The following is a 21,317-nucleotide window of genomic DNA, read 5'->3' on the forward strand; positions in this document are numbered from 1 at the left end:
CTGTTACCCTCCTAAGCAGCTTCAGTACGCTGGCATTTTCCAATCCAGTGGCTGGAGACAGGACCAAGCCTCTGCATCCTGCAGCCTTCCCTGAGGCTAACCTGGAGGCTTCAGGATGCAGGGCTTGCTAGGGTGCTCTATCATGAGAGTCAGAGGTACGTCTCTACAATGCTAAATCACAGTCCCGTCGTGCACCAAGAGTGCCTGTTCCTCACAGGCTTCGTACTCATCGGCAAAGCCTCTGGTGTGGCTAAGGAGGTCTACAGCTCCTTCAGTAGCTGCCTTTAAGGAATGGTCTTTCTGATTTTGTTCCCTGTTGACAGATGAGGAAACTGATATTGAGAAGTTACATGACGTGCCCGAGATGTCACTGTTAGTAAAAGAACCGGGATTCAAATGCAGGCAGCCTGGTTTCTCATCTCTCTGTGGTGCCACTTGCTGTAAATCACTGAGTCACTGTAGGTGGTTTTCAGTAGCTTGTGGTCAGTAAAAACCAGAGTGCCACTAGTCGTACTCCTCCAGTTTTGGTTGGCTTGTCACCCAAGAGGGTGGTGTCGTAGGCACCTAGTTTCACCCTGCCGTTCCTGCATCTGAGGTAGTTTCTTCCTCCTGCTCCCTGACACAGCCCATCATCCTTGGATAATGGTTCCCACCCCCCTGCGGGGTGACAGGTCAGGCTGTGTGACTCAGCGTAGGGAAACTCTGACTCAGCCTATTCGAAAGTTGGTCAATATTTGACCGTATCTTTAATTTAAAAGTCTCCAAATACATTCTGAAGTAACTAAACAATTATTGGTCCAACCTATGCAGAACTCCAAAACCAAGGGGCCTTACAAAGATGAGTTCTTTGATGACAAAATGAATTCTGCCAGGAAAGATGAAAGCTGTTTCATTTAACTTTTTAAAATCTAAAGGTGGGGGAGAGGTGTTACTTGCTGAGGGGAAGGGTGGTTGGCAAGAGAAGGGCCTTCCTGTGGTTCTCCTCTAGGCTGATAGTGAACGTGGATATGAATTTCCCCTCTTCCTCGCTAATTGCTTACCTTGTAGTAAATCATAATCTATTCTTGTGGAAATGACCGAGAGGGCACTGACATTTTCATTGCAATATCAAGTCTGAAGTTTAAAATGATATGAAAAAAAAAAAAAAAAGGCACAGCTTTATGTAGCTTTTTTCTTTTTCTTTTTTTCTTACCAGTAAGGGGGTCGTAACCCTCGGCATGGTGTCGTAGGCACCACGCTCAGCCAGTGAGCACACCGGCCATCCCTATATAGGATCCGAACCTGCGGCCTCAGCGCTACCAGCACCGCACTCTCCTGAGTGAGCCACAGGGCCAGCCCTTTCTGTAGCTTTTTTACCTTCAAAACAAAGCCATGTATTCCTTGTACATGAGTACAAGAGTGAAAGAATTCCTTGTATATTCTCGTAATGCTCATGGAGGGAAAGAGAGCTAGCAATGATTAACCTCCTACTGTGTGATGTGAATGGTGCCTCATTTAATTCTCACACCAGCCTTCAGATTGGGCATTGGGATCTTTTAAAAATGAGAGCTGGAGTTTGAAGAGAAAAATGATTTGCTAAGATCTTCCAGGAGTGAGTGGAGGACAGATACCCCAACACTGGCCTCCTGGGGTCCACACATCCCTCACCATGCCACTCTGCCGTGGCTGTGTTGACAACTCCATACTCTTTTCTTCTCATCCTTCTTCTACTGCCAGGGGACATGTGTGGTTGGATGACTGGCCCCAATTACAGTGTGGCTATACATGAGCATGAGATCCAGGGGACAGAGGTGTCAAATGTGACCAGGTTAGCACGATGTTCCCTAAGTCATGTTGGGAAGAGTTCACGCCTTAAATTAAGTTCCCCCATGGCCTATGTCTACTCGCTCTGGTATTTGTCTCTGTCCCCGGCTGCTCCTCTTTTGAGATGTCAAGCCCATTTCTAACTGAGGAATTCGTACATTGTACACAGGGGAAAGATGATAGTCTTGATTGTGCCCCAAATGGTGCTTTCCAGATGTCCAGCGAGCTTTGTTTGGTAATGATGGGTAGCAGGCACAGAAAGTGCTCTTGCCCTCTTCATATGCCACCATTTGGGCCAATGACAAAGTCAACCTTCTCAACTGATGTTTTTCGTTTTCTTTTCTCCTCTTCTGGGAGTCTGGTCCTCTGTCCTTGCGCAATCTATACAAACTCTTCTCTGCCTTCAGAGGGAGGCAGAACACTTTCTGTTCCTGGTGAATTCAGCTTCCTCTTTACTTCAAGCCCTTTCTTATCAAAAATTTTCCAGTAGGGTGTAGTTCATGATGGATGGATGGTTTCCCCACATCTTGAAAATAACTGGAGGTGAGCACCCCTCGCCGTGGTTTGATTTGTGTCTGAGTGTCCGGCTCTGTAGCTGACGCCGTGTGGTTTCTCGCTGTTTTCACTTCTGTGTCAGTGACTTGCATGTGGTCAACAAACCTCCTATATCAGCTCCTGTATGGAATTCTGCTGGCCACGAGGCAAGCCGGGGGAATCATACCCTTGACTACCAAATGAAGACATTTGCTGAACCCAACTATTCCAGCCAATTCACACAGATGTGACAATCTTTGAAAAATGCCATATGCCCAGGGCAGGCAGTGGTCAGAAGGTGAGAAGACTAATGCTGGCAGGCTTCCCTGTCAGCCCACTGTCCTGACTCCGGGCAGGGCACTTAGTTAGTACTTTTTACTCTCTTAAGCAAAGGTTCCCAAACAATATTAAAAAAAAGTGTTCCTGGTGAAATGTTAGGCTTGAGCACTGATCCTGCAGCTGACCTTTGCATCCCAACATGAGTGGAGCAAGTATGGATATAATTATTCTTTCTCTTTGCACTGTTGGGATAAAGTGCTTAAAAAATAACCTTTTATTGATTCTGCATGCTTTTTAAAATTCCATTTTCAAGAGAGGCAGCAGAGAATGTGGGTGTGACAAAGGCTCTCCTGCTGGTGTGGAGAGTGAGGGGGCCACCTTGACAGCTTCATACAGAAGCTGGAGCAGCTGGGCTGATGTCTCTGAACAATCCAAATGAGCATGCTTTGCTTCTGACACCCACCAGCCTCCTCTGCATGATCAGCAGGGCACAAAGCTTTTGAAAATGCTTCCTCTTCCATTGAAATAAGCCAGGCTCTCTTTCTTCTGAGAAATAATTGAAGTCTTATGAAATGTGCACGAAGCAAAAATAACTAATGTACTGAAAGTTTTTGTAAAACAATTTCATCCCCAGGAGAGGCTATAGAAACGAAGCATTTGTTTTCAAGTAAGGGAATGTATCCCAGTCATGAAGAAGTGTAATTTGGCATTTGGGGACACAGGCATGCTTACTTCTCATGTCTTCATTCAGAGCTATCCACTGGGCTTCGATGTGCCAAATCCTGTATATGGCAGACACTGCAATGGTCAAAAATACAGAAGAAGGTCCTTGCTGTCTTTCTGGAGTTATTGACGAGTGGGAAACGTGGGTGGTATTCCAAGGTTTGTACAAATAATTAATTACAACATTAGCCTATTAATTAAATGGATACAGTATAATACAATTGGTGCTGTGTGGAGCACAGAAAGGAATGGCTTTGTTGAGAATTCACGATTAAGAGTGAGCAAGAGTTGGCTGAGCAGAAGCGGGGGTTGGGCATGGGGAAAAGATGACAAACACAGGGAGGGAAGGGACAAAGCAAAGAAGAGGGTTGGTCAAGGGACTGCACGGAATCAATCTTGGCCTGGGGGTGGAGAGGCAGGGGAGGTCATCTGGATCTGGTGAGCAGGTCTCTGCCAACCTGAGGAGTTCCTTGGTCTTCGTCTTAGAGATTGCCAAACTTGCTTGTCAGGAAACCGATTTTCTAGTTACGATGGTTTCATGTGACACAATCACCTGGACCGGAGGTTGCTTCCCTTGTCTGACATTTAGGGTGCTTCATGTGAATTGAGATCTGGGCAGGCTGCGGTTTCCAGAATGATCATCCTCCCTTGTTTCCAATCTTTCTCTTCCTTTTCCAACCCTGTACCTGTGTTTTGCACGCTCAATTCCTGTCACTCTCAGATTTTTTTTTTATTTGAATTACCTATTTTTTTAAAAATTTTATTTTGTCGATATACATTGGGCTGATTATTGCTCCCCATCACCAAAACCTCCCTCCCTCCTCCCTTCCCCCCTCCCCCCCCAACAATGTCCTTTCTGTTTGCTTGTCGTATCAACTTCAAGTAATTGTGGTTGTTATATCTTCTCCCCCCCGCCGGGTTTTTTTTTTTTTTTTTTTTTTGTGTGTGTGTGTGTGTGTGTGTGTGTGTGTGTGTGAATTTATATATTAATTTTTAGCTCCCACCAATAAGTGAGAACATGTGGTATTTCTCTTTCTGTGCCTGACTTGTTTCACTTAATATGATTCTCTCGAGGTCCATCCATGTTGTTGCAAATGGCAGTATTTCATTCGTTTTTATAGCTGAGAAGTATTCCATTGTGTAGATGTACCACATTTTCCGTATCCACTCATCTGATGATGGACATTTGGGCTGGTTCCAACTCTTGGCTATTGTAAAAAGTGCTGCGATGAACATTGGGAAACAGGTATACCTTCGACTTGATGATTTCCATTCCTCTGGGTATATTCCCAGCAGTGGGATAGCTGGGTCATAAGGTAGATCTATCTGCAATTGTTTGAGGAGCCTCCATACCATTTTCCATAGAGGCTGCACCATTTTGCAGTCCCACCAACAATGTATGAGAGTTCCTTTTTCTCCGCAACCTCGCCAGCATTTATCGTTCAGGGTCTTTTGGATTTTAGCCATCCTAACTGGGGTTAGATGGTATCTCAGTGTGGTTTTGATTTGCATTTCCCGGATGCTGACTCTCAGATTTTTTAATAGAGACCTTGCTCAAGCACCTCAATTCTATGACTCTACCATTAGGGCCACAGGCTTCCAGAATAATTGGGGAGAAGAAGTTCTTTGAGAGAAATCTCTTGTCTTTGTTTTCAAGGTGTTTTATGTACGGCTAATGGTACTGTCCTTCCTTTATTTCATTAACTCTAGACAGTCAAAGAGCTTTTACAAAACGTTCAGATCTTTCCACATGGTTGGTTGTACAGAAGAGTTAGCAGCCCTGTTAATGACATTCTGATGATCCTTTTTTGCCATGTTATTAATTTGTTTTGTTTGGTTTTTGGTCAGAAGAAAGACCCTAGTGCTATGATTCTTAGCTTGTTGAAGTAATCAGAAGCTTATTTACTTAGATTGACAGTCTTAAATCTATGGAAGCCATATTTTTGTTCTTTTTGACACTGTGGACAGACTTGTTCAATAGATTATTCAGGGCTGTTTGGGCTGTTGTTCAGAAAAGAATGCATCAGAGGTTTAAAGCAATCATGTTATAAAAGTTGAGGCTCTTGGTTGCTTAGGGATTGGGAGCTGCACATAAGGCACTTAAAGAAATTTTTTAAAATGAAATATTGAGATCATCAGAGGGGGTAGACTGCGGAGTGAGGGGACAGAAACCGAATGGAGTACAGACCCTGCATAGCACGTTCACGTCTCTCACTGTCTGAGTCCGAGTCCCGAGGCCAGGTGAGATCGTCTTCTCCATGTTCAGGAGAGAATAAGAGTCTAGAAGGTCAAATATACCTTCCCAGCAGGACTCGCAACTGGAAAAGCACAATACCGTCCTCTGGTAGTGAGGTCGGGGTGCACGTCCACCCTCCCTGCCTTTGCGGGAAATCCAAGGAGACTCCTCACTGTGACCAGTACCATCCTCTGCATATAGTAGGTGCTCAATAAATGTAGGGAGATGATCCTTGCTATGGGCTGATTGCATCCCCCCCAAATTCATATGTGGAAGCCTTGACCCCCAATGTGACAGTATTTGGAGATGGGGACTTTTTTTTGTTTTGTTTTGTTTTTTAAATTTATTTTATTTATTGAATCAAAATCAATTATACATATTTTAGGGGTTGAACATTGAGATGTGTTGATCAAATCAATACTACTAGCATATGTGTTGTTACAAATTGTAATTATGCTTTATGCCCCTTGTCCAATCTCTCCCCTTCCTCCATTCCCCCCCCCCATTACCCTAGATTTCTTCTCTCCTTCTGAAAGAATAATGGTTACTCTGTTAACTTGTTGCCTAGATGACCTGTCCAATGCTGAGAGATGTGATCCGGTCCCCCAATATTATCATAGAGCAGATGCTGCTTCTGTCACTCTGAAATGGGCTTTGTGGAAAGAGACATCCTCTTCTTTTCTTTGACTCTGCTGGTGACTCTCCTTGTGTGAATGCTCTCCAGTGGTTGGTGGACCATTTGCGTGGTGCTTGTGGTGTCTAGTCACTTTTGCGGCAGCCATGGTTATTGTGGAGGCTGCAGTGGGCCACCTACATGGAGGTGCTGTTTCTGGTATGCTCCTTGGCACTGGTGGTGTGCCTGGTTGTGGGGTGTGTCTGGTCCCCTTCTCCATGTCTCTGGTCCCTGGGCAGGCCCCAAGTTGCTGGTGCCATGTGCCAGGTTGTGGGAGGTGTGTCCAGTCCCCTTCTCCATGCCTCAGGTCGCCATGTGAAACCCAAGGAGCTGGCTCGGTGTGCCTGGTTGGGGGAGAGGGGTCCAGTCCCTTTCTCCATGCCCCGGGTCTCTGGGTGGGCCCTGAGGCACTGGCACAGTGTGCCTGGTTGTGGGAGAGAGGTCCAGTCCCCTTATCCATGCTTCAGGACCCTGGGCAGGCCCCGAGGTGCTGGCGTGGTGTGCTTGGTTGTGGGAGAGAGGTCCGGTTCCCCTCTCCATTCCCTGGGTCCCTGGGTGGGCTCCAAGGTGCTAGCGTGCCTCATTGTAGGAGGGTGGTCTGGTCCCCTTTTCCATGCCCCGGGTCCCTGGGCAGGCCTTGAGACACTGGCTTGGTGTGCCTGGTTGTGGGAGAGACGTCCAGTCCCCTTCACCATGCCTTGGGTCCCTGGGCAGGCCCTGAGGTGCTGACATGGTGTGCCTGGTTGTGGGAAGAGGGTCTGGTCCCTGGCTCCATACCTTGGGTCACTGGGCAGGACCCAAGGTGCTGGCTAGGTGTGCCTGGTTGTGCGAGAGAGGTCCGGTCCCCTTCTCCATGCTTCGGGACCCCGGGCAGGCCCTGAGGCGCTGGCACAGTGTGCCTGGTTGCGGGAGAGAGGTCCAGTCCACTTCTCCTTGCTTCAGGTCACTGGGCGGGCCCTGAGGCACTGGTGGAGATGGAGACTTCAGAAGGTAACTAGGTTTAGATGAAGTATGAGGGTGAGGCCCTCATGATGGTATTACTGTCCATATAAAAAGAGACCCCAGGGAGCTTCCTCTGTCTTTCACTTTCCCCACTATGTCCTCACAGTGAGAAGGTGGGTGTCTGGAAGCCAGGAAGAGGGTCCTCACCAGACCCCAACCATGCTAGCACTCTGATCTTGGACTTGTAGCCTCCAGAACTGTGAGAAAATAAATGTCTTTTATTTAAGCCTCCCTGCCTGTGGTGTTGTAATGGTAGCCTGAGCTGGCTAAGACAGTCCTTAAAATGCCTTCAGCTCTAAACTCATCGATTCTGTGACCAGCGATCATCTGCTGAATCCCTGGCCCTTTTCTCCTCAGTCAGTTAGTTTGGTTGGAGCTGTCATGTGTGGAGGCTTCTCTGTAGTGTTGGTGGACAGGAGAGAGAGAGGCCCATCGGACTCCAGACTCCAACCTGTAAAGCCTCAACGAGCCCTGCAGACCCTTGACGTCCTCATCCAGAGTACTCCTGCACTCTTCGGGGCCACCCTGAGCTCACCATACCTGGTCTCCAACCTTGCATCATTTCTGGAACCCACCAGGCCCTTCTGGATCCCCTGCCTCTGCCTGCCGGCCTCTTGAGAGCAGCTGTCCCTGAACATTCCCAGGCGGGACCTCTGTCCTCTCCCTGCCCTGTTAAAGAAAAACCAGACCTATTCAGGAGTTAAGGCAGTAGAAACAGATTTTATTTAGGAACTATTTCAGTCAGGGAAAAGAGAACTCAGCATAAAACTGAGCTCAGTTCTGAGTACAGTGTGGAGAGAGGGGATTTGTAGCCAAGGAGCAGGTGGAGGTGTCGGTGGATGGAAAGTTACTAGGAGGAAACCTCAGGGGTCGGGGGTTCTGGCTAAGCTGACTTAGCAGGATTCCTGCTAACACTGGGCAGTGCGGAGACAGACACAGGAGTCCAGAGGTGCAGGACTGGCTGGGAAGAGGATTCAGAGGAGCCTAACTGGTGTCTCTGTTGGCTTCAAACATGCCATTGCTGTGTCGTGCCATCCTTCAGGCTCTGTGCATCCTGAGAGCCGTGAGCCCCTCACAGGTGAGTCTTCTTCATCACGGACCCCAGCGTCTGCACCCCTGTTGGCACCCAGGAGGCCTTCAGAAGAGGTGTCTGAAGCAGTGGGAAAGGTGGAGATGAAGGTCCAGGGCTGTCTCCCTCAGTGACAGCTGTGGGCCACACTAAAACCCCTTCCACCAGTGTGTCTCCCCGTCTTCACTGGTCAGCTTCAAAAGATGGCCTGGGAAACTCCTGAGGCCACACTGGTGCAGGCAGGTCCCTACCGGAGCTTCCCACAGTGGCCCACAGCAGCATCTGTAGCATGAGAGGCTGGCAATGAATGGGGTTTTTGTCGACAGTTCTTGGATGAGCTGCTACGAGCTGATGGGGAAGGCAGAGAAGGAAACCGTCCCTCCTGGGTTGAGATTCCCTTCTCACCAAAGGGGACACCACAGGCGCCCTCAACACCTCCGTGTGCAGGGCCAGTGTGGGCTCAGCCCAGGGCACTGACAAGCACTGACCCACAGTAGTGGAGCTTTTGATTTTGGCACTGAAAGAAATCACCTATATTTTCATATCATGCTATAGTAATTTTGGACATCTCCAAATGCTGGTGAAACTCATCCTGCCCTCGAAGCAAAGGTAGCTTCTGCTAGACCTGGAGCTAGAAATCCTTATTAAAAGCAGTAATTAAGAAGAGTATATAGTACTCTGGATCACTTTAAAAAATATTTTGATTAACATATTTTAGCATAATTGAATTCTTTTGTAATTTTACAGTTTTATTTTATAAATATAAAACCATTATTTAGAGAAGACGTTCACAGGCTTCACTTGACTGTTAAAAGGACCCATGTTACAAAATTGTCCGTGGGGGGCTTGTGGCTCCTTAGCTGACTTCAGGAAGAACTTACTTCCTGCAGCAAACCGTATGAGGCCCAATTCTGCTCCTCTCACCAGCTCTCCAGGGGCAGGTCCTTGTCCTCCGAGGGGCAGGTATCCACTTGGCTGTGCTCTCACTCCAGGTGCCTAAGGAGGAGACCTGGGACATGAGCAGTGATGAGGAGTGAGGCTCTCAGAGCAACTTCTAGACCACACTTCCCCTGGAAAGTGCACCCCGCTTGTCACATAACAGAAAAGGTGGTGGGCAGAGGGCCCCTGGCTGGCAAGGTGGAACTGGAGGGCAGAACAGAGCTGTTGTTGCTAAATGCCACTGGTGCTACCAATGGACGCACTTTGGTTAGAAGTCATGACATAGGTGGTGGCTGGCCTCCCCGTGGTCTGAAGTGGCTCTGTGGAACCACACAGTCCCAAGGAGCAGCCGATCCCAGGCTGAGAAAGAGGAGGCTGAGGAGCTGAACCAGGAGCAGGCTATGCGCCAGCCTTGCCTGATAATGAGAAGCCACTGTCCATCTTGGATGTGTCTCCATCTTCCAGAAGCAGTAGAGTGCACAGCTCTTGGAACTGTGGCCCACCAGGCATTCAGCACTTTCCTCAGGGCACAGAGATGTCAAGGGCCCGCTTGGTGACTGCTGAGGCACCCAGGAAGAATGCCGGTGAAGTGGGGGCACACTTCAGTATGTCACTGCCTGAGCATGGTGTGGGCTGCTGCCCCCAAGTGACTCTCACTCCTTCCCAGATGAGTTACTGTCAGGGAGTGTCTCCCTCCCAGCCAGTGATGATGATTTTCAAAGGGCTCCAGATGATGCCCTTAGGAGAACCTAGTATTCCAGGGGTGGCCATGACCTTCAATGGGAATCTAAGGATGCCCCCTATTGTGCTGCCAGACTCAGCTTCTAGTGGAATCCCACTGATGTCCCACAGCACGGCCCCAACAATTCCTTATGCGGGCCCTCCAACAGTACCTTGTAACACACCCTCTGTAGCACCTGAAATGTTACTGGCCCCAACCAGGCCTTCCGCTGAGGCCCGGGCTCTGCTCTCCTTCTGGCTCAAATGATCCCCACCACCTTGGGATGTCCCCAACTGGGTCCCAATCATTGCTGGTTTTAGAATCCCAGGACTCTCATGTGAGCCAGCCACACTCCCAGGAAGACCCCTTCTTACCTGAGCAGCCCATACCTGCTCCATAGAGAGCAGAGCAGAACTCCGGAGCCCAGGAAAGGACGTGCAGGAGGGGACCCCCAGATTCAAGGCCTAGCGCTGCCAGTATGAGAACTGTGGACAGACTTATCCCAGGCACTCACACCTGTGAATCACCAACACAAGCACACAGGTGAGGGCCCTATAAATGCCACTGGGAGGGTTGTGTGTGGTCTTTCTTCTGTTCTGATGAGCTTGGACGACATATGAGGATCCACACCAAATACCGACCACACAGATGTGATCAGCGCAGCTGGCCGTTCATGAGCTCTGATCACCTCAGGAACACCAAAGGATTCATCAGCAGATGCCGGAATCTCCAGACCCCCTGGCCAACCATGAACAGATGGAGGGTACTTTTGCTGCTGGTCTTTAGGTCAGTCTCCTCATCCCCTCAGTTTGGCTTCTTTGCCCAGGTCCTGCCTGCTTCTGACCAAGCTCATCCTTTTGGTAGGCATAGACAGGCTTAGATCACGACAGAAAGATCACGAGGGGGTGTCAAAGCCCAAATGAAGCTCCGGACCCTGTCACAGTTTCCTCAGAACACTCTAAACTGTCTTGGATGCCCTCACCTCTCTGGGGCCACCTACTTCTGCCTCAGTTTAGCCAGATGGGAAGACGGAACACGGTAGATTGTGAGCTTTATCAAAAAGCTCTTTATCTCATGTCATCCCCCAGCTGGAAACCCTTTAGTGACTCTCCTTTGCCCGCTACAGAAAATCCAAGTTCTTTATTTTGGTCTTCCACAGTTTCCATAGCCAGACTATGTTCAAATCCTGAGTTTCCCACTTACTAACCATGCGACCTTGGGAAAGGTTTTTGATCACTATTCCCTGTTTCCTTTTCCGGAAAATGTGAAAAACAGTGTTGGACTGTATTGGACATGTGGTGTATACCACATCAGATTCTCTCTGGCACTTGCCAGCCCCATTCCCAGAGTTTCCATCTCTTCCACCACTTCCAGACCTGGATGGAATGCCCCACCACAGGACATGGGGTCTGGCATCCCACGAGGCCGCTAGCAGCCTAGAAGTGTGGGGAATTCATACACAGGGGGTAAAATTTGACTACTGGGAAATGAGACGTAAGAGAGAGCTAGGCAGATAAATCTCCTTTTTACCTCCCTTCCGTGAATTGCTACAAGGTGCGATTTCTCCAAACAGTACAGCTTATGGGGAGTCCCCCAAGTAGCTGGCAGACACACCTGCTGTGCCTCTTCAGGCTTGTCACGGAGCAGTGCCCAGCCTGGAAATGTGTCACCTTGCATCACTATGCTTGCACCTGTTTTGCACCTTCCAAATAGAACATCAGTATTTCATTCTTGTTTTGGGCTGTTTTCTAGGTGACCTGGGGGGGGAGGGGTAGAGGAGCACATTAGATGAGGGCATCTCAGGATGAATCCCACTGTACCTCCTCCCCCCCTCCCCCTGCTTTAGCCCAGGTACCTGGACTACCACGTACCAGATATTAAAGGGCCTATCCTGCCCTGCTCTCCCCTGGGGTTGAGGGAATGGTAACTATTCTGGCAACTCAGCCAGGTAGTTTAGTACCTCGTTTCTGGACTCAGCAGGCCATTTTATTGGCTGGCAAGCTAACAGTGAGAAAGCAACTTGGCCAAGCAATCAAATGGCAGAGTTGGGATCCCAGCCAGGATTCTGTCTGCTCCAGAGGTGGGTCTGTTCCCTAAGAGATGGTGCCTTCTACAGCTGTTGCCTGAGCCCAGCCTGATTCCAAGCACTGCCAGGTGATGGTCACAGAGAGATCCATCGGGTCTGATTCCTGTGCTCAAGAGGTCATCTTGGTCTAGGGTCTGAGGGGTCCATCTAGGTGCAGTGGCCATGGGGAAAAGGAGCCTCTGAAGGGGAAGGTCAGAAAGGCTTTCTGGAGGTGACCCTTAAGCCCATTAAGAGAGTGGAACATCTAGTAACCCTCAAATATTGCAATAAACTGAACAGGTGAATGAAGAGGCTTCAAAGAGTATTCCTGGGCCAGATACCTGCTCAGAGTCACCCTGCAAGCTTCTATTCATTTGACAAATGTTTTTTGAGTCCACAATACAGAGAGCACCAAGGCTGTGAGGACCCATGGTGAGGAGCACAGAGACACCAAAGGGTGTGTCGGGGAAGAAAGATTCCCAAGGAGGTGATTGAGTCGGGCCTGAAGGATTCATGGGGTTAGCTGTACCTCCCATTGCCTGGATGTATGCCCTTGGTCATGTCCTGTGCTGGACACTATGGACTCAGAGATGCGTGAAGGGACCTATCTCTGTTGCTGAGCAGAAAGATCACGGACAAAAATTCTGAATGTGCTCAGTGCTGCCAAGGAGAGGAGCTGGACCTCTGCAGGTCAAACTTGTTCTGGGCCTCTGGGGACACTCCACAGCCTTGGCAGTGCCTGCCCCTGCCCTCCTGCACCTACCCCGACCTCGTCCTGCATGACTGCATTTGTCTGTGTTGCTAGTGGCCCCAGCACACCTGGAGTGGGCATTCAGCTGCCTTCTACCCAAACTCCAAATGAGAGGAGTGAATGTGATTAAAAAATAGGGGCAGGTGGGGATCATTTGTGACCCAGTCCCTGGTCCCAGCAATTGGGATCTTGGGTACCCAAAGTTTCTTTTATTCCTACCCAGACACCAGGTCCCTTCCATGGAGCAGGCCATCTTGGATTCGATGAGCCAGGGCTGGTCCCCATCCCCTGCCCCACACGACTTACACACAGTCTTGTGGGTAGGGTCAGCAGGCTAGATTGCTTATTGCTGGGATGCAAGATGATAGTCTGGTGGGTGACCTCTCACTTTTGCTGAGGAATGGGGCCAGAGTGGGGAGGAACGAGAGTGGTCAGGGGTGTGTGTGATGTGTGCTAAGGTCATGGGCAAAACAGGCCATGCCTGGTAGAGGTCATAGTCCAGTGGAGAAAGATGTCATTAGAAATGTACAGAGTGCTGTGAGGACAAATACCAAACTTGTGCAATAGGCAAAGGGTATGAAGGTGTTTCTTGGAAAGCGTGGTTTGAGCTCAGAGTTAAGGGTAACTAGGAATTCGGCAGACAAAGGAGGCGAGGTGGTGATTAGAGAAGTAAATCTATCCTTTATCCAGAGATTATCATATGCTAGGCAGCAGCTAAGCCTCTCCTGGCATTACCCAAGGTAGGAAAGTGCGTGGGTAAAACACCCTGGACTCTCAGAACTAGTAGATTTTAAATCCTGCCTCTGCCATTGCTGGCTGTGTGGCCTTGGGCAATCTGCTTGTCTCTCTGTTGCTTCTGATTTAGGTTGTCGAGAGACAGGATTAATCATATTTTAAAATGTTTTCTTTGGCTGCTGTGTAGAGATCGGATTAGAGTGGAGGTTTAAGGGAGAGGGAGAGATTTCAGTGTTCTAGGTGACAGTCAAGGTGGCTTGGACCAGAGTGTGGAGGTACAGACAGAAGTAGGAGGTGATAATTAATTGGATTTGGTTGGTGAGGGAGGGGTCAAGGGGGACTCCCAGGTTTCTGGCTTGTGTTATAAGTAAAATAGAAGTAGGATGGATGAACTTGAACTTCATTGATTTTCTATTTATTGTGTTATCTGTCATACATGCAAAAATATTTTGTACATATACAATTTAAAGAATAATGATAAAAATAAGTACTTCTTTGCCCTTTAGGTCACTTTAGAAAAAGTGACTAACACATTTGAAGTCTTTGAATCCCCTGTCCCTCTCCCCAGAGGTAACTATTATCCTGAATTTTTTTAATCTTGCTTTTGTTATTCTTTACGGTTTTTAATGTCTATGTATCTATTCCCAACAATATAGTGACTGATTTTGTGTTGTTTTGAACTTAATGTTTACTCTGTTTGGGATTCATTGAACTACTTCAAACTGAAGGTTTATGGTCTTAATAAAATTTGGAAAAATTTTGGAAAAAGAAAAGTCATGACATAAATAATCACTGCCACATAAGCAGTGCCTCCCAGCCACCGGGCCAGGCCAGCATTGTCACCCCAGTTTGGAGACATGGACGTAGGTGTGGAGCATGTGAGTTCCTTGGGCCGCACTATAGCACTGCTGGGATTGAGCCCGGCTGTCAACAAGGTCCTCGATTCCACACGCCTTGTTCTTTCCATCCCAGCAGGCTGTCTGCAATTAGCCCAAGTGAACTCCTGTGTCTCCTCTGTGGCCTCTTAAGCTGATTTATAATGGAAAACAGAGCAAGTGCCAATTTCACCATTAGTGACATTGTAAGAATCATCATAGCAAATCTCCCAATTCGATCAAGGGTCCTGCCTTCTACCTCTGGCCAATTGATGTGTTATAGCAGCTGCCTTGGACTGAGTTTCCCCCCAAAATTTGACCCCCACTGTGACAGTGTTAAGAGGGTGGGAAATCTTATTATGGTAATTGAAAGGTGGGGCCTTGAAGAGGTGATTAGATTGTAGGACCATGCAGTAGTGAATGGATTAAAAATGGTGGTCAGGGGTGTGGTTCAGAGGATTTTAAAAGGGGAGCATGAAGAGTCTGTACCTCTCTCTGCTCCACCATTTTCACAATGTGATACTGTGCCATCACTGTTGCCACCACCAAGGCTCTCACCAGATGTGTTCCCTGGACTTTGGACTTCCCAGCTTCTGAAACTGTGAGCAATAAATTTTGTTTTCTTTATAAGTCACCCAGTTCCAAGTATTTTGTTATAAGCAACAGTAACAGACTAATACAGCAGCTGTGAGTGCTTTAGAATTGACATGAAAAGTGAGCCCCAGACCTTATTTCCCAGGGTCTTCTTTGTCATACAGTATACACCAGCTCATGAAATGCACTGTGGAAAAAATCAGATTCGTGGTTAAATAAATTTGGGCAATTCTACAGAAGCTATCACCTTTTCAGAGATTTATTTTTAAGTAAAATTATTTTAAAAAATATATTTTTCAAGTTTATTTATATATTAATATTATTTTTTTACATTCTATGATGTTGTTGTGGAGCAGTTGGGGGGGAGGGGGAGAGGGGAAAGGGGAAGGAAATGTGATGGAAGAAGGAGGAAAGAGGAGGGGTGGTGTTGAGGCCTGTGGCACCCCCCTCATTCCTGTAGGGGAGACCAGGAGGCTTCCAGCAGTGTCTTGGCATTGCTAGGCTGGGTGCAGATGTCAGGGGTGTGTGGCTGAAGCCCTCTCACCCCTACTGCCCCAGCTTGGAAGCGTGGGGCTCTTCCTGTGGCAGCTCGGTGGTTGTCACTGTGCTGGTTGTGGGTATCAGTGGGGAGATGAGGCCGACGACCTTGGCCTCCCACTGTCCCAGCTCAGGAGAGCGCAGGGTAAAAATATTAATGTGGTATAATTTACATATAGCAAAGTGCACAAATCTTAGCTGTAGGGCTCAATGAATTATTACATATATTTACATTCATGTAACCACCATCCAGATCAAGAATGGAATGTATCCAGCTTTCCAGAAGTTTCCTTGTGCCCCCTTCCAGTCAATAATCCTCCACCAAATGTCACCAATATTCTAACTTCCTTCATCATTGATAAGTTTTGTCTGGTTTTGAACTTCTTATAAATGGAATCATTCAGTGTGTACTATTTCATGTTTATCTCTTTTCCCTAAACATAATGTCTGTTGGGTTTATACATAGCATGTGTATCAATAGTCTGTGTGTATCAATAGTCTATTTTAATGGCTGTGTAGCATTTCATTTATCCATTCTACTGTTGATGGAAATTTCTTGACTACACTTGTGCTGTTTATCAATTTATTGCCTCTCAGCTCCAAGCTTACTGGTTTTGACTGCTCTGTGGAAATGGATCTGGACCCTTTTTATATTTTTTCTTCTGCAATCAGCCCTGGAAAGCACTGTGTAAGGAAAGCTTTTTCCCTTCTCTGTTCAGGGACCATGGCTTGGCAGCCTCCTGCAGTGTTGCAGCAGCACCCAGCAGACAGAAGCCTCCCTGGCACACCCCTGGGTGGTTTTGTGGCAGAGTGCATCTGTGAGACAACTTGTGGTAGAAGGCTATCCTGGGCAACCTTAGGGTAGATTTCTGGCAAGTTCCAGAAGGTGGATTTCAAGCATGTTCCATTGATGTGGAACCTGTGACTTCTTTGCCATTCAGTGGACATGGCTGTGCCCTTACAGTGAGGTGTAGATCTCAGCCCTGGGGTTGAGAGGTTTTCCTTGGGTACACAATCTTAGCTGTAGGGGCAGTGGCTGTTCCTCAAATGTGCTTATTCCTATATTCTTTAGAGTTTTTTTTTTTTACTTTTTACTGTTGTATTAGTCTGTTTTCTGTTACTTATAACAGAATACATGAAACTGCATAATTTATGAAAAAAAAAAGAAATTTATTTCTTAGAGTTTTGAAGGCTGGGGAGTTCATGGTCCAGGGAGCACATCTGGTGAGGGCTCTTTTCTGGGTGGGAACTCTCTGCAGGGTCCAATGGCAATGCAGGTTATCACACGATGAGAATGGCAGGAGCGCTTTTTAAAGTGCTCATTCGCTCTCCTTACAAAGCCCCCAGTCTACTCCCTGATAACCTGTTGAACCATTAACCCATTACTCCATGAATGGATTAATCCATTCATAAGGACATAGTCCTCATGATCTAATCACCTCTTAAAGGCCACACCTTTCAAATCCTGTATTAGGGATAAGTTCCAACATGAGCTTGGGAGGACGTTCAAACCATAGCAACTGTTAAACTCTCATTACTCAAATCCCTTACTATAGTACCTTATCCTTTATCTTAAGCTTTACCTGTTCAAATTACCGTTTGGTTTTTCTTTTCTGTTTAGACCCAGAATTTTTTGTCAATTATGAGCAATGCTGCTGTGAAGATTCTTGACTGCATCTCTTGGTGGACATAAGCAGTCATTTCTGTTGGGTATGTGTGCAGGAGTGGCTTACCAGGTCTTAGCACATGGTTTAGCTGTAGTTGATACAGCTTTCCAAGTGTTTGGTAGAGAAGTCCAATTGCTTCTCGTTCTTTGCAGTGCTGGTACTGCCACCCAAATCATTTCGGTCATTTTGATGGATAGCAGTGGTATTTCACTGTGGTTTTGTTTGCTTTCCTCTAATGACTAATGACGTTGACCGTTCTCATTTTTTCTTTTCCACTAGGACATCTTCTTTTTGTGAACTATCCTTTCACAAGTCATTTTTTAAAACTGTGGTGTTTTTTTTTCCCCTTTCCTTGCTGATTTGTGGATGTTCTTAGTGTATTCAGGATAACAGTCATCTGTCAGGGGTATGTATGGCAAATGTATTCTCCCGATCTGTGGCTTTCCTTTGCACTCTCTTGTTGGTATCTTGTGAAGTTCCATTCATTTATTTATTTATGTTGAAGTTCCATTTGTTAACCTTTTCTTTTATGGTGTGTGCTTTGTGTCCTGTTTAAAAAGAATCACCTAGTCCAAGATCAGAAAACTTTTCTTCTGAAAGATTTATTGCTGTAACTTTCACCTTTAAGTGCTCAGTCTATATGGATTTGGGTTTTATGTATGATGTGAGGTAGGAGTCAGGTACTTCTTTTTCTCCATGTGAATATCAAATTGACCCAGCACTGTTTATTAAAAGATCACTCTTTACCTACTAAATTATTGTGATGCATTTGTCCTTTATCAGGGACAACATATGTGTGGGTCTATTTCTGGGTTCTCTCTTCTGCTTTGTTGCTTTATTTTTCTATCCTTGTGTCAGTTTTCTTAAAATGCATATCAGCTTATTCCTCTAGTAAAGGAAACTGTTGAACTTTGTTGTAAGATTGGCTAGACATCCTGAGCTTTCATGCATCTATTTTCCCAGGCCACCAGCCAGCTTAGAGGAATCATCAGGGTACAAATGGATTTTCCTGACATGGTTACTCTGTGCCTCAGGTGCTTCTGCTCACTCTTTTCTGGGGTGAATTCTTGAGGATCTTACTCAGGTAGCTTCCTGCTCCTCTTCATGATCCAGCAACTCTTCTACATGCTTCCAGAAGGATCCCTTTGCCACCTCAACAACATAAGCTGCCCTTGAAGCATCATTGACAGGCTGCTCAGAAGATGCAGGGGCTCCCTGCATGTACTAGTCAGGATTCTCCACAGAAACAGAACTGTGTGTGTGTGTGTGTGTGTGTGTGTGTGTGTGTGTGTGTAGAGAGAGAGATTTATTATGAGGAATTGGCTCATGCAATTATGGAAGCTGAAAAGCCCCAAGATCTGCAGTCAGCAAGCCAGACACCCAGGAGAGTTGATGGTGAAGTTCCAGTCTGAGTCTGAATGCCTGAGGGCCAGGAGAGCCAATGGTATAAGTTCCAGTCCAAGGCTGGTAGGCTTGAGACTCAAGAAGAGCTGACGTGTCAGTTCAAGTCTGAAGATGGAAAAAGACCCATGTCCCAGCTCAAGCAGTCAGGCAGGAAGAGTTCCCTCTAACTCATGGGAGCATCAGTCTTTGGTTCTATTCGGTCCTTCTGTGGGATGGACGAGGCCCACCCGCATTGGACAGGGCCATCTGCTTCACTCAATCTGTTGATTCACATGTTAATCTCAGGCATGTCCCAAAGTAATGTTTGGCCAAATGTCTAGGCACCTCATGGCCCAGTCAAGTTGACACATAAAATTAACCATCACACTGAAAGAGCTGCACAGTCCCCTCGGCTTCTGATGGTATTGCTCAGCCCTTCTCTGATAGGCAAGGAGCTGGACAGCACATAGGAGCTTGGAGTTGCCAGCCTGGCATAGGTCTGGGCAGTTGCTGAGAATCTCACTCCACACTGTTCCTTGAGTGCTTGGGTTGCTTGCTCCGGCTTACTCTTTGAGATCCTTTCCCTAATACCAGGGGCAATCCAGGTTTCATGATGTCTGAAGCTTATGCAATTTGGGTGGGGGAAGCCCTCTTTATGAAAAAGAAAACAGTGGCAGTGAGTGGTCTGGAAGCTTAGTTGCATTCGTCTCGTGGAAAATCCACCTTATGAAATGTCTTTCCTCTGAGAAGGCCCAGGCCTAGCCTCCAAAGGCTGGTCCAGGCTGGCATCAGGATGGGGTCAGTTGCGGGAGGTCATTGCTTTTCTCTGGCTCTAACCCATGCCTGACCCAGGCATTCACTCCCTATTCCTGTATCCAATGGAGAGGCATCTCATCCCCATCCGCTCCTCTCATACTCTTCTCTGTGTCCCCAAGGGTGAGGGATATTTTCAGTCCCTACAACTAACCCAGTTAAAGACTACGGTGGGTGCGGTGGTCTGGGATCTTTGACCTTACTCATTTATGATGTGGTGCCCATGTTTGGTTGTGTACAAGCAGTACCCACTGGTGTTTTTCAGAAGGGCCAGTCTAGGGTAGAATCACCACAATTTACTTGTTAAAATGCATATTTTGGGGCTCCAGACATGTTTCATCAGAACCTTTGTGGAATGGAACCTTTGAAGATGGGTCTTTAACGAGTCCCCTGGGTGATTCTGGCACCCATTGGATTTGAGAACCTCGGGATTGTTCAGGTAGCAGGAATCTCCGATGTTGTCCACTGTACATTCCTGGTGATGCTGTTTGGTTCTTGGTTCTCCCGGGGCCTGTGCAATGGTGAGAGTTTTCTAAGGTGCATAGCAGTGACTCTGGAGTGAGTGTTCTGAAGGTGGACCCCAGCTCTCTTCACCACCTGCCACACCCCCTGAGTTCCTTTGGTCTGGAATTCCCACCCCCCATACACCTGTTATATCACACCTATCTTTCAGGGACCAGCTTAAATACCACATCCTTCACATGGCCAACCCAACTGGCTCAGAATGTTCCCTAGTTCTCTCTCTGCCAAGGGCCACGGGCCCCTGGGGACATGCCATGGGTCCCTGGGCCCTCTAACTGGCCTCATTGTTGGACTTGGCCATTGACTCTCCACCCCAAATCTTTCCCTTTGGGTCCAGGAGGTCCTCTCCACAGCCACCTCAGACTTAACTTTCCAGGCTGTCCCTTCAGCTCTCTAGACCTTGGGGGTGTGGATTTCAAATCCATTTGTCTCTATGCTCTGTAGTCTTAGGTCAAGCTTAAGGTTAGGTCTCCCTACCTGGCCTGGGGAGTGTCCTGGGAACCTCCACATACCTGGGAGGTGGTTAAAATGTGGACTTGGAGGTCTCCCCTCAGACAGGCTCCCCTGCCCCAATGGCTCTTGCTGTGCATGTGTTACTTGCTCTACTTCAATTCAAAATGCACCCAGCATCTAACCTGTGCACAGCCCACTGGGGTATTAGGAGGGGCATAAAACATACCCCTTGCCCTCCAGGCACTCCCTCCAGAAGGGGCACAGTGACCCAGGCATCAGGCTGGAGTGGGTAGATTGATCCAGGCAGAAAGGCCACGGAGGGTGGGAGGTGGAGGAGAAGGGAGGGGTGGGCCTGTCATTGTCTACTATTCATGAGCAGTACTCATCCGCTCCATTTTCGAGGCTGTATCCGCATCTACGTTGTTCACAGTTTATAGAGCAGAGCCTGGTGTGATGGTTAATTTTAGGTGTGAACTTGACTGGATTAAGGAATTCCCAAGAACTGGTACAGAATTACTTCTGGGCATATCTGTGAGGGTATTGCCAGAGATTCGCATGAGTAGTTGCAGTGAGTGGGAAGACCCGCTCTCAGTGTGGGTGGGCTCCATCCAAATGGCTGGGGCTGGTATAGACTAAAAAGGTACAGGAAAAGTGAACTCATTCTCTCTCTCCAACATCAGAATTCCAGGCTCTCTGGCCTTTGGACTCCAGGACTTAAAATAGCTGCCTCTCCCAGATTCTCAGGCCTTTGGAGTGGGACTGAGAGTTACACCATTGACTTCCCTGGTTCTGAGGCTTTTGGATCTGAACTGAGCCATGCTACCAGTGTCTCAGGGTCCCTAGCTTGTACATGGCCTATTGTGGGACTTCTCAGCCTCCATAATTGTATGAGCCCAAATCCCCTCTGATCCATCTATTTGTCTCTACCTACATATCCTATTGG

At 47.5% G+C, this 21,317-nt stretch overlaps 1 pseudogene; it reads left to right on the plus strand.

Annotated features, from left to right (window-relative positions):
* Nucleotides 1-8,262: 8,262 nt before the first annotated feature.
* Nucleotides 8,263-10,765, plus strand: LOC134366626 (Krueppel-like factor 17; annotated as a pseudogene).
* The last annotated feature ends 10,552 nt before the right edge of the window (nucleotides 10,766-21,317 follow it).

The sequence above is a fragment of the Cynocephalus volans genome, chromosome 1 (assembly GCF_027409185.1).
Source record: "Cynocephalus volans isolate mCynVol1 chromosome 1, mCynVol1.pri, whole genome shotgun sequence".
In the NCBI taxonomy this organism is placed as follows: domain Eukaryota; kingdom Metazoa; phylum Chordata; class Mammalia; order Dermoptera; family Cynocephalidae; genus Cynocephalus; species Cynocephalus volans.